Consider the following 10,046-nt stretch of genomic DNA (forward strand, 5'->3'; position numbering starts at 1 on the left):
TGAGGTGATCTACTATTTTAGAAATGGATCTAAAATCTCAGCACCTTAACAATTATTTTCCTTAATATTCTTTGAATTGATCTTCATTATTGTTGCAACCATTTCTTATCTTTCCATAACCTCCTTTGGCATGCATGTCAATCCTTCTGTGATACCATTGATCTACTGAAAACACCTTTGTCAATACTTGTCCGACATCAGCCTTATGCCAACAACACCTTTGACAATGACAACATATCAAAACTTGACATTAGTAAACAACTCCTTTGACAAGATATTCTAACAATCTCCCATCATCTTGTTTTCCTTTGTCATAAATGAAAACTTATTCTAACAAAGCTTAATATGTATAATTTATTTATTTTCAGTGTTTAAAAAAAGTTATGAAAATAAAAATATTTCAAAATAATAATAATAAAAAATAATTAAATCCATGAAAGAAAGTAACTAAAACTTAAATAAGAAATTAAAAGAAAAAAGAATAATTAATAATTAAAATGATGAATAATGAATTTATCAAAATAATATAATAATCATCTTTATATCTAAATTATTAAAAAAAAAAATTAATAATTTATTTTTATAATATCTTCATGATACCAAATATTTCTTATATTCCAATATAATTGAAATTAAATAATGGTCATATACTTTTATTTATCTATTTTAAAATAACTTCATACATAGAACTAGCATATCATAATCATTATAATTTTACCATGTGCTTAAAAACCAGCGTACTTCCATAAATATGGGAATGTAAATATTACAATTATATTATTTGAAAAGTGAACAACTATTTTAAGGATAACCTTCTACCATGATTCTTGATTTTTTTTAAGTTGTTGGAAAGAGTTTTCTATTAATAAAAGAAAACATACATCATGGATACATCCGAAATCACTAGCCTCCACCAAAACATTCACCAACATTAAATAATATCATAATTTGACCAAGAAAGACAACAATAAAATCCAAACTAACTAGACCATTAACCTTGACAGCTCGAAAGCGATGAATGCACCAAGACAAAAAAAAAAATATTTGATCAAGACACATACAGGCACAAAAATATATTTAGCCTTTTCAAAACAAGCTATAGCAACATCTGTGTCCCAAACTGACCATCCATCCTACCAACCAACGATGGTCCCAAAGGTCAGCCACACCCTCCCTACAAACAACACATTCATTCCACGAAAAACAAATGTGGCTACCAAGCTCCAAGACATGAATAACTAAACAAACAAAAAAACCTTGTCAAGAGGTAGCACAAGCATAACTCCAAAAAAGGAACCAAAGAGTACCATCATATATGCACCATAATTTTTAAATGAGAGATTCAACCCAACAAGAACCAACAATTAATGTGTCTAATATGCACAATAAAAATACCTGTCCTTATGGCGAGCAGAAAACCCACTCTAAACCCATCAAGAACCAAAACAAGATCTAAGAAGGTCCATCAACAATGTGGTAACATAAATATAAAAAGAGAGACAAAAAACATTTTCCTAGAATTTAATCTTGATCCGATGAAATGATGGTAAGGTCCTGAATGTTGTCAATAGGTGGGTCAATATCATCGCAAGGATCACCAAGAGGGTTGGTTAGATCCCTAGAGGTAGAAGCTGACACAAGAAAACCTTCCACCCAAGCGAGCCTTGAATCAACATATCAAGACAAAACCATAGATTCCACAAATGCTTAATATCCTCCAGTCCAGAAAATTGATATTAAACGAAGAATTGTATCTATTTGTTGATGCAAGGTGAGGGATTACAAGAAATGGATTCTCTTCTTATGAAATCGACCTAGGTCTGAGAAACTTTGCAAGTCTGAACCTGTCATCTGAAGCTCAAAATAAAAATGGTAGGGGTGGTCCTCAGATTGTTTTTCCTCCAAAAGAAGAATTTATCTCTACACTTCAAGAGGGACCACATCAAAAAGCATTCGAACTTATTCAAATGTAGAAGCCCATGTTCACTTATAGCCAAAATAACCCATACCATCCCTCCTACTTATCATTATTTGATGTCAAGGCGTGATGGATGTAATAGGAGAGCAAACTAAAAGGGACATGAATTATGACCTGCAAAATAAGAGGATGGATAAACAAAAAAACCTTTCTCCCTTAACCTCAAAACCAATAAATCATCCCCCCAGCGCCATGGAAGAGGGCCAAATTTAAGAAAATAATCAAATTTAGGAAAACTAAACAACATAGGACTCTAAAGCCCCCCCACAACCAAACTACACAATTATAAAAACTAGAACCGAAACTCACAACATGACCAATTTCCCTCCCCATACTATATAATTTCCTACCCAAATTGGGATTGAAACAAAATAAAAAGGATATCCCTGAGATAAGAGGAAAGGGTGCCTAGTAATAAATAACTAGGAGTTCTTAAAAAAGAAACTAGCTAAAACCCAACAGAGCCGACACTTTAAAAATAATATAACACCCTTATAAAATATAAAGGCACAATTAAACAAAACAAGGTTGAAGACCAAATTCACCAATATTATACGCCAGATATCATCCCAATAAACTCGACAAAAAACAAATGAAAATGTACAACATAATATAAAGCCAAAAAATAGTCTTACTAAATGCAAGGAGGCAATGGAGCATAACTAGAGTAGCATTATTTAAAGACAATTAGTCAAATAGGGTACACAATATGTCTTTACGCCTTATCATCCTCCCGAGAAAGGACGCAAACTCCTAAAGAAACCCAATTGCACTCACATGCAATAGATACACAAATAACAACAACACTAATCGATCAAAGGTAAATGAGGGTGAGGATGCATCCTCACCTCCTTTCTCATAGGGTATGTACTTCCACCACCCCAGAGACATAAGCCAACATTTATAACAAGTAAACTTTCCGTACGCCTTCCAATGCCATCCACCAACCTTTTGACATGCCATAACATATTTGAGACAGTTGTATAGAGGTCTCCCCTTACAAGGAGGCATCATTAGCACTTGTAATAACACCTCCATTGGGGGAGAGGTTATCATTACCCAACAGGGCTTGGGTTTGCTGAATATACCCACTTAAAATGGAAGGAGGCCAATCATCATCCAACACCATTTGTCTATATCTACACCTTAAATTCACCAGGAAATCAATCACCATATTCCAAACTCACTTGGTATGGGAGGCTAGTAAATAATCCACCTTTGGAAACAATGCACTAATTCACCCAACAACACCCTTCAAACACAAACTCCATACAATTTTCCCTAGAGGTTTCCCATTAATGAGGTGTTGGATACACTTGATCACCACTTGGGAATCCCCATCAACCTGTAGTAGAAGATAACTCTCACAAATGGGTATCAAAATACCCTCCTCCACAGCCAAAAAAACTGCCAAATTATTGCTCCTAAAACCACAACTCTGAGCAAAGAGACGTAGTAAATTATTATTTGAATCTTGGAAAATACCATCAAACCCAATAATTCCTAAGTTTCCCTTAGAACCTCTATTGAAGATGAATTTAATAAAACATGTAGGAGGAGGGGCATAAGAGGAGTTAGATGAAGGCACCACCATCTAATCATGTTTAGCTATAAATGTAGTCATATTTTGGTGTAAATTCAAGCTAGTCAGTATCAAAGCCTCATGATCATCTACCTTCCAATATTCCATAAACTAAGAAGTAGCTAAAATAGTTTCTTGAATATTGTGAATCACCAAATCATTGATCACAAAAATCACCTTCTTCTGATGCTAGAAAATGTGAACATTTCTTTCCTTCCACACATTCCATATAATAAATCCAATGGTTAGGCACCACACATGACGAAGAACTAACTAAATCATCTTGTTTCCACTTACCAATAGCCAAAATATAGATATTTCAATTCCACACTTCTTCCATAAACGAACAATAATTGAGCAGATGTTCCATCAATTCTTATGCATTTACACAAAGAGGGCAATAGCAAGGTCCTTCCACACCTTTTTTTCCTCATCACCATAATTCTTGATATACTCATTGTTTTTTAAATATGCATGTATGTATATTCTTGATATGCTCATGCATGCATATTTAGAAAATATTGAGTATATTCCATTATATTTAAGAGCCTAAAGTTAAAAACTATCTTATAGAGTATCTAATTTTAACTAAATTTACATAAACTTGATAACTCTACATCTCACAAATAAGCAAAAAGTTCTTCCATTCAACATTGAAATTAATCTCACTTAACTTTATTAAAACTAAAGGAAAAAATGAATCCAATACATTTTAAAAAGTATATATATATAAATAATATTAATCAAACTTTTTTAAAAATATAAACTAATAATATAACAAAATAGAAAGTCAAAATCTAATGTCAAATTTATTATACATATATTCTTAAAAGACATTACACTATATTCTATTTACATATGTGGAAAATATTTAACTAAATATAAATCAACTTAATATATAATAATTCCTTCTTAAATATTATAAATATTAATCAAACTATTTTTTAAATATAAATTAATAATCTTAAAAAGATATTCAACAAAATATAATATGTACTGGATCTCTCTGTGAAAATAGAGGGAATAAAAAAGCCCGACACAAAAAGTCATTATAAAATTATAATAAATTTACCTAAATTTACCTTAATGATTATGAACGAAGGAAAAATTCTACACATAATCTATTGCAATTTTTTAATCTTCTTTTTTACGAAATTGAACATCTTTATAAATATTGCTCTACGACACAATAAATTGTAAATAAATTGTTTACGACAAGATCTGCAATTTTTGTATATTCTAATAAAGACCCTAAATTTTGCCATGAATTTTTTAAAAAATATTCTTTATGACACCATCCTTCTTTTATCTACGTTACTATTCTTAATTAGTAAAGAGATGAATGACAACTCTTTCCAATTTCGAAGGCTCTCGTCGTTTCCAATTCTTTTTAACACATCCAATAATTAAAATTACTTTATATCTTGAAGGTTCCTTTCTTCGTAAGTGATTGATTCTGATTGAGAGAGCTATAAATAGTCCATGGCTTAGAGAGTGGTTAGGGAATCCAAGGATTAGGGTAGTCAGGTATTTTCTCTAGATTCTTCTGCCTTACTTTGAGGTGAAATGGCTCATAAAACCAAATATTCAAACTAATTTTAATTTTTAAATCCATGGTCAATCGTAAGAGGAGGTTTTCATAGTTATTATTGTTTTAATTTTCTTTTCATAGCTACGATTTTTTAATTTTAATTTTGATGGTTTGTTGTAAAGTTTTAAATTTTAATTTTGATGGTTTGTTATAAAGTTTTGGGAAAAAAATCTTGATTTAATTTGGTTTTTATAATTATGATGGTTAAATTTTGATGGTTTGTTTGGGAAAAATTATTAAACCAAGATGGGTATGAAGAATAAAAAAATTGAACCATATGTTGTTGCATTTAAACTTTTGTGATCTATATCAAGTTTTTGAGAAGATTTTTTAGTGGAAATCACATTATAATACTTTTGTCAATGCGTTTCGAACCAACGAGCCTGGTTCATAGTCAGGACAAGTTGAATAATCAGAGCATGGCTGCATGTTAAATAGGGAGAACAAATCCTCCAAAACGCGTTATATTATTATATAAACTATATTGTTTTGTATTATTAATGTTTTTTTATTATATTTATATATATATAAAAATTTATTAGAGTATCAAGTAAAATGTAAATAAATATTAATAAAATATATTAAAAATTGTCTCGATTGAATTTTGTTGTCTTATAATTATAATAACATAGTTATTTATAAATAAATATTGATAATTTTAATTAATTATATTTAATGCTAATAAGAATCATATAATTTTAGTTAACTATGTTTAATGTTAATAATAATTCACTATTTGTCAACTAACACAACTACATTAATAAAATGGTATCACTTTCCACTTTTCATATCCCAATAGACATCATTAATTTTAAAATATAGAAATTCATACTAATCTATTTTTATCAATCACTTCAATAATGTTATTGTCCAAAAATATGTTAAAGATATAAAAAATATATAAACAAATGAATATATATAACAAAAGAATTGATTATAAGATTAATTAAAATGCAAATAAATAGTAATAAAGTATATCAAAAGTCATGTAAAATGAATTTCATTATTCTATAATTATACTAAAATATATTACTATAAAGTAGAAAGGAAAAAAGGTATGGAAGGCAAGTGAGATTTCACCATTGTTTCCAATAAAAATGTAGAAATATTAAGATAAGGAAGACAAATTCTTCTCCAGAGAAATTTATTATATCTTTATTAATGAAAGATATTCTTATATATAGAACAATAAGATAACTTATTATAATTGAAATGATAATGACACTCATGTGATTACAACTCACACTTACATTGGTAAATGAAACTCTCCATAATAATACATTACATTGGAAGATGATGATTAAGATGAACACATTAAAACATTAATGCATAGGAACCATACATTTCTCTAATTGATTCTAAGTGCTAGGTGAAGTAGATACAAAAATACACTCTCCAACTACCACCCTAGAAAAATGAATCCATAAAATCACTTTCTAGGATGCTCTCATGAGAGTGCAAGGAGGAAGTGAGAGTATAGATTACCTCACCACACGTTTCACCTCATAACACAAGATTGGGTTTTGTGGAGAATTGTGAAGGTAGGCACAAGATAAATAACTTATTATTTTGAAAAAGAAAATATTAAGCACAATGCATTAAGTTAATGACAAGCTTATTGATTTTTCATTTTGTTTACTGAATATCATTTTATCCTTATCCAACTAACAACACCTAAAATAATAAACCAAACATTAAATTATTATATAACATCGGCTAATTATTATTTAAATAAACAACTCAAAGCATAAATTCTACATTATCTACTTACCTTTACCTAAATGTTTTTACTATGATAAGAGAAATAGGCAAATGAAAACGTGTATCATTAAAAGGTGGTTCATAAAAAGGTACAACCATGATATAGACAAAGTGAAATTAAATAGAGGGATGCTCATTTCAATTAATGAAATGAGTGATGAGGGACATTCGTTCACCAATATTGAAGGTTGATAGGTATGAGGGAAAAACCTATTCTTCTACATACCTTCCTCCAACTATAAACTTTAGTATTAATTATAATTATGTTTCTATATTGTTTCTATCAAAGTAGAAAATGAAATAATCCAGTTTCGTAGATATAGAGATGGACTAAAAATAAAAACCATAATCCAGTTTCGTAGATATAGAGATGGGCTAAAAATAAAAACCAAATACCGGCAATATCGGAGTACGAAATTCGTAGTGTAAAACATTTACCATTTAAAAGTTATAAATTAAAGAGAAAATATTTCTGGCTAATAAACGTAATATCTAGGTAAAATTGAAAACAAAAATCAAACGCAGCAATGAACAGAAATCCACGCATTTGATGTAAGTTTTTCCAAAGATTAGGGAATGGTAATATATTTACATATTATCTAAGTAATATTGAAAACAAAAATCAAATATGGCACTGAACAGAAATCCACGCATTTGAGGAAAGTTTGACAGAAGTTTAGGGAAAGATAATATATTTACAATTCCCTGTACAAATTCGAAATGGATTACAGTATGGCATGTATGTCGTATATTTAACGACTGAAAAGAAAATTACTAGAAGCTGTTTTTGTATGTAACGTGGTGGGTGTAATTAGGGAATTGTACTATTATGACTCTGCATGTGAGAGAGTTTAAAAAGCAGCAAATGACAAAGACGACGAGTCTGAATCACAGAGGGAGAGCTGGGTGGTTATTAAGTGAAACTAACAGGGATCCTACTCAGGGGCATGACTGTAAGGGGCGTTGCCATTTCGCATGATAGTTTAAGCATCTCGGTGAGGTCCACCGGATGGTCAGGACAAGGCAACCATGTGAGATTATGAAGCAATTGAGCCATCCACAGGTGAACCGTCCTGAGGCCGAGAGCCTTACCCGGGCACACTCGCCGACCTGCACCAAAAGGCGCAAGCCGTAATTCGTTTCCTCGTACATCCACATGTTGTCCACCTTCAGACAGGAGGAACCTCTCCGGACAGAATTGATGTGGACGTTCCCAGATCTCCCGGTCGTGGGTAATGGACCACATGTTCACCATGGCTGTCGTGCCCGCCGGAACGCACATCCCGTTTTCCAAGTGCCAATCCTCCGTGCAGAGGCGGGCCCATGATAAGAGAGGCCCGGCGGATGCATTCTCAGAGACTCTTTCACCACCGCTTGAAGATACGGGAGCTTCTCGATGTCGTCCTCCCTTACGTTTCTGTTGCGCCCGACAACCGCGTCGAGCTCGGCGTGAGCTTTGCCCTGCACTTGTGGGTTCACCAACAGCTCTGCCATTGTCCATGCAAAGCGGTTGTGTCTGTGCCGCGGAAGATCATTTCCTATACAGATATCAAATTATTATTATTATTATTATGATCCAACTGTAAGTTCACCGTCAACTCAGAAGATACCAAAAAAAACACCCATTTAATGAGTAAGACCCTTTATTTGAGACCCACTCCCACTCTCAGTGATTGGACCAAAAGAAATTTAATTCTAAAACTGAAACTGTAAATTTATCGAAAGAATAGTAAAGTTTTTAGTTATGATCCCATAGAACTGCAATCATGTCGTCGTCGTCGAGCTTGTCTTCTCCTTGGAGAGAAAGGAGGACATCGACAAAGTCTAAGTCGGCCGCGTCGTCCCTCTGTCGGTGCTCCTCGATGATGTTTTTGACAAACGATGTAACACGCGGGACAAGGCGAGCGCAGCGGCTGTGAATTCTGAGTGGATCGAACACTCGTAGCCATGGCAGATGATCAGCCCAGTTGAATGCTCCAAGGAGCTCGAAGCCCTCGTTGACCATCTCGCCAAGAATCTTGTGAGTCTGAACATCGAAGGACCGTTGACCAAAGACACTTCCCATTATATTATTGAGTGAAGCTTTCTGAACGTGTCGTCGAAGCTGGACGGCACCACCGTTGATAATAGATTCGTGTCGAATGTCGGAAAGCATTGTCATGGCGTCCGCCTGACGACCGATCTCATGCGCCGCAATTCGGCGTGGAGAGAAGAGACGAGTAGCAGATATTCTTCGCAGGAGTCGCCAATAATCACCATTAGGCGCGAATCCCATCGCCCTGCCGAACATTAACTGCTGCGCGGATTGTTTGAGCGGTCGGTCTGCAAAGTGAGGGGAGCCGAGCAAGTCTCTGGCCACGTCAGGATCCGATGTAATCACTGCTAGCGTTGAACCCAAGCTAAACGCCATGAGTTTCTTGGCGCCATGGAGACGAGCCAGATACTCAAGCTTTCGGTGAGCCAGGCTGACGCTCATGTCCATGAGGCTTCCGATTATCGGCCATCCTTTGGGGCCAGGAATTGCGGTGCCTTTCTTGTGTCTCGCAGCCCATGCACAGCATCCAGGGCGGAACCAAGAGACCATATGAGCGCAAACAGCAGAGATGAGCAGTGCCATATAGAGAGGCCATATATCCCATGAAAAAACATGCGCATTGGATTCTGAAAAATAATCACGTACTCCAATCTTTGTGACAAAAGGAATGGCGTGTACCCACCACCCCCCTGTTGCAGAGGTTTCAGGATTCTCCATTGCGTAAGATACGGAGAGGACAAGGATGGATGTTAAATTTGTAATTTTAAACAGCGCGGCAGTTTTGGTAAAACCGCCCCGGTCTCCCCGCACCGCCTTTGGCAAAAGGCTGTTTCCGTATGAAGGGTTCCAACACAATCAAACTCCGCCACGCGTCCCTTGTACAAACGCCAATACCGCCTGCTCCCCGGCCGTTAAAGATCATTTTGTTTGCGCGAGGTTGGCTTGCGAAATCCGTTGGATCGGGTCAGCGAGCTCATATCTGCGCGAAGCTGGGCGGACGTTAACGGCATCGATTTCCGCCGTCCGATCTGGGCGTTTGCTCTCCACCGTTGATTTCCGATGCTGCACCCCGCCGCGTCAAATCAAAGTTTCTTTTGTC

The 10,046-nt window shown here is 34.5% G+C and overlaps 2 pseudogenes; both read right to left on the reverse strand.

The window, feature by feature from the left end:
• Window positions 1-7,825: 7,825 nt before the first annotated feature.
• LOC149202949 (cytochrome P450 78A4 pseudogene) lies at window positions 7,826-8,413 on the reverse strand (annotated as a pseudogene).
• Window positions 8,414-8,650: 237 nt separating this feature from the next.
• LOC149202950 (cytochrome P450 78A4 pseudogene) lies at window positions 8,651-9,664 on the reverse strand (annotated as a pseudogene).
• Between the last annotated feature and the right edge of the window lie 382 nt (window positions 9,665-10,046).

The sequence above is a fragment of the Pinus tabuliformis genome, chromosome 2_1, assembly GCF_031772625.1.
Source record: "Pinus tabuliformis cultivar Carrire ecotype Pingquan chromosome 2_1, CPIR1, whole genome shotgun sequence".
Classification (NCBI taxonomy): domain Eukaryota; kingdom Viridiplantae; phylum Streptophyta; class Pinopsida; order Pinales; family Pinaceae; genus Pinus; species Pinus tabuliformis.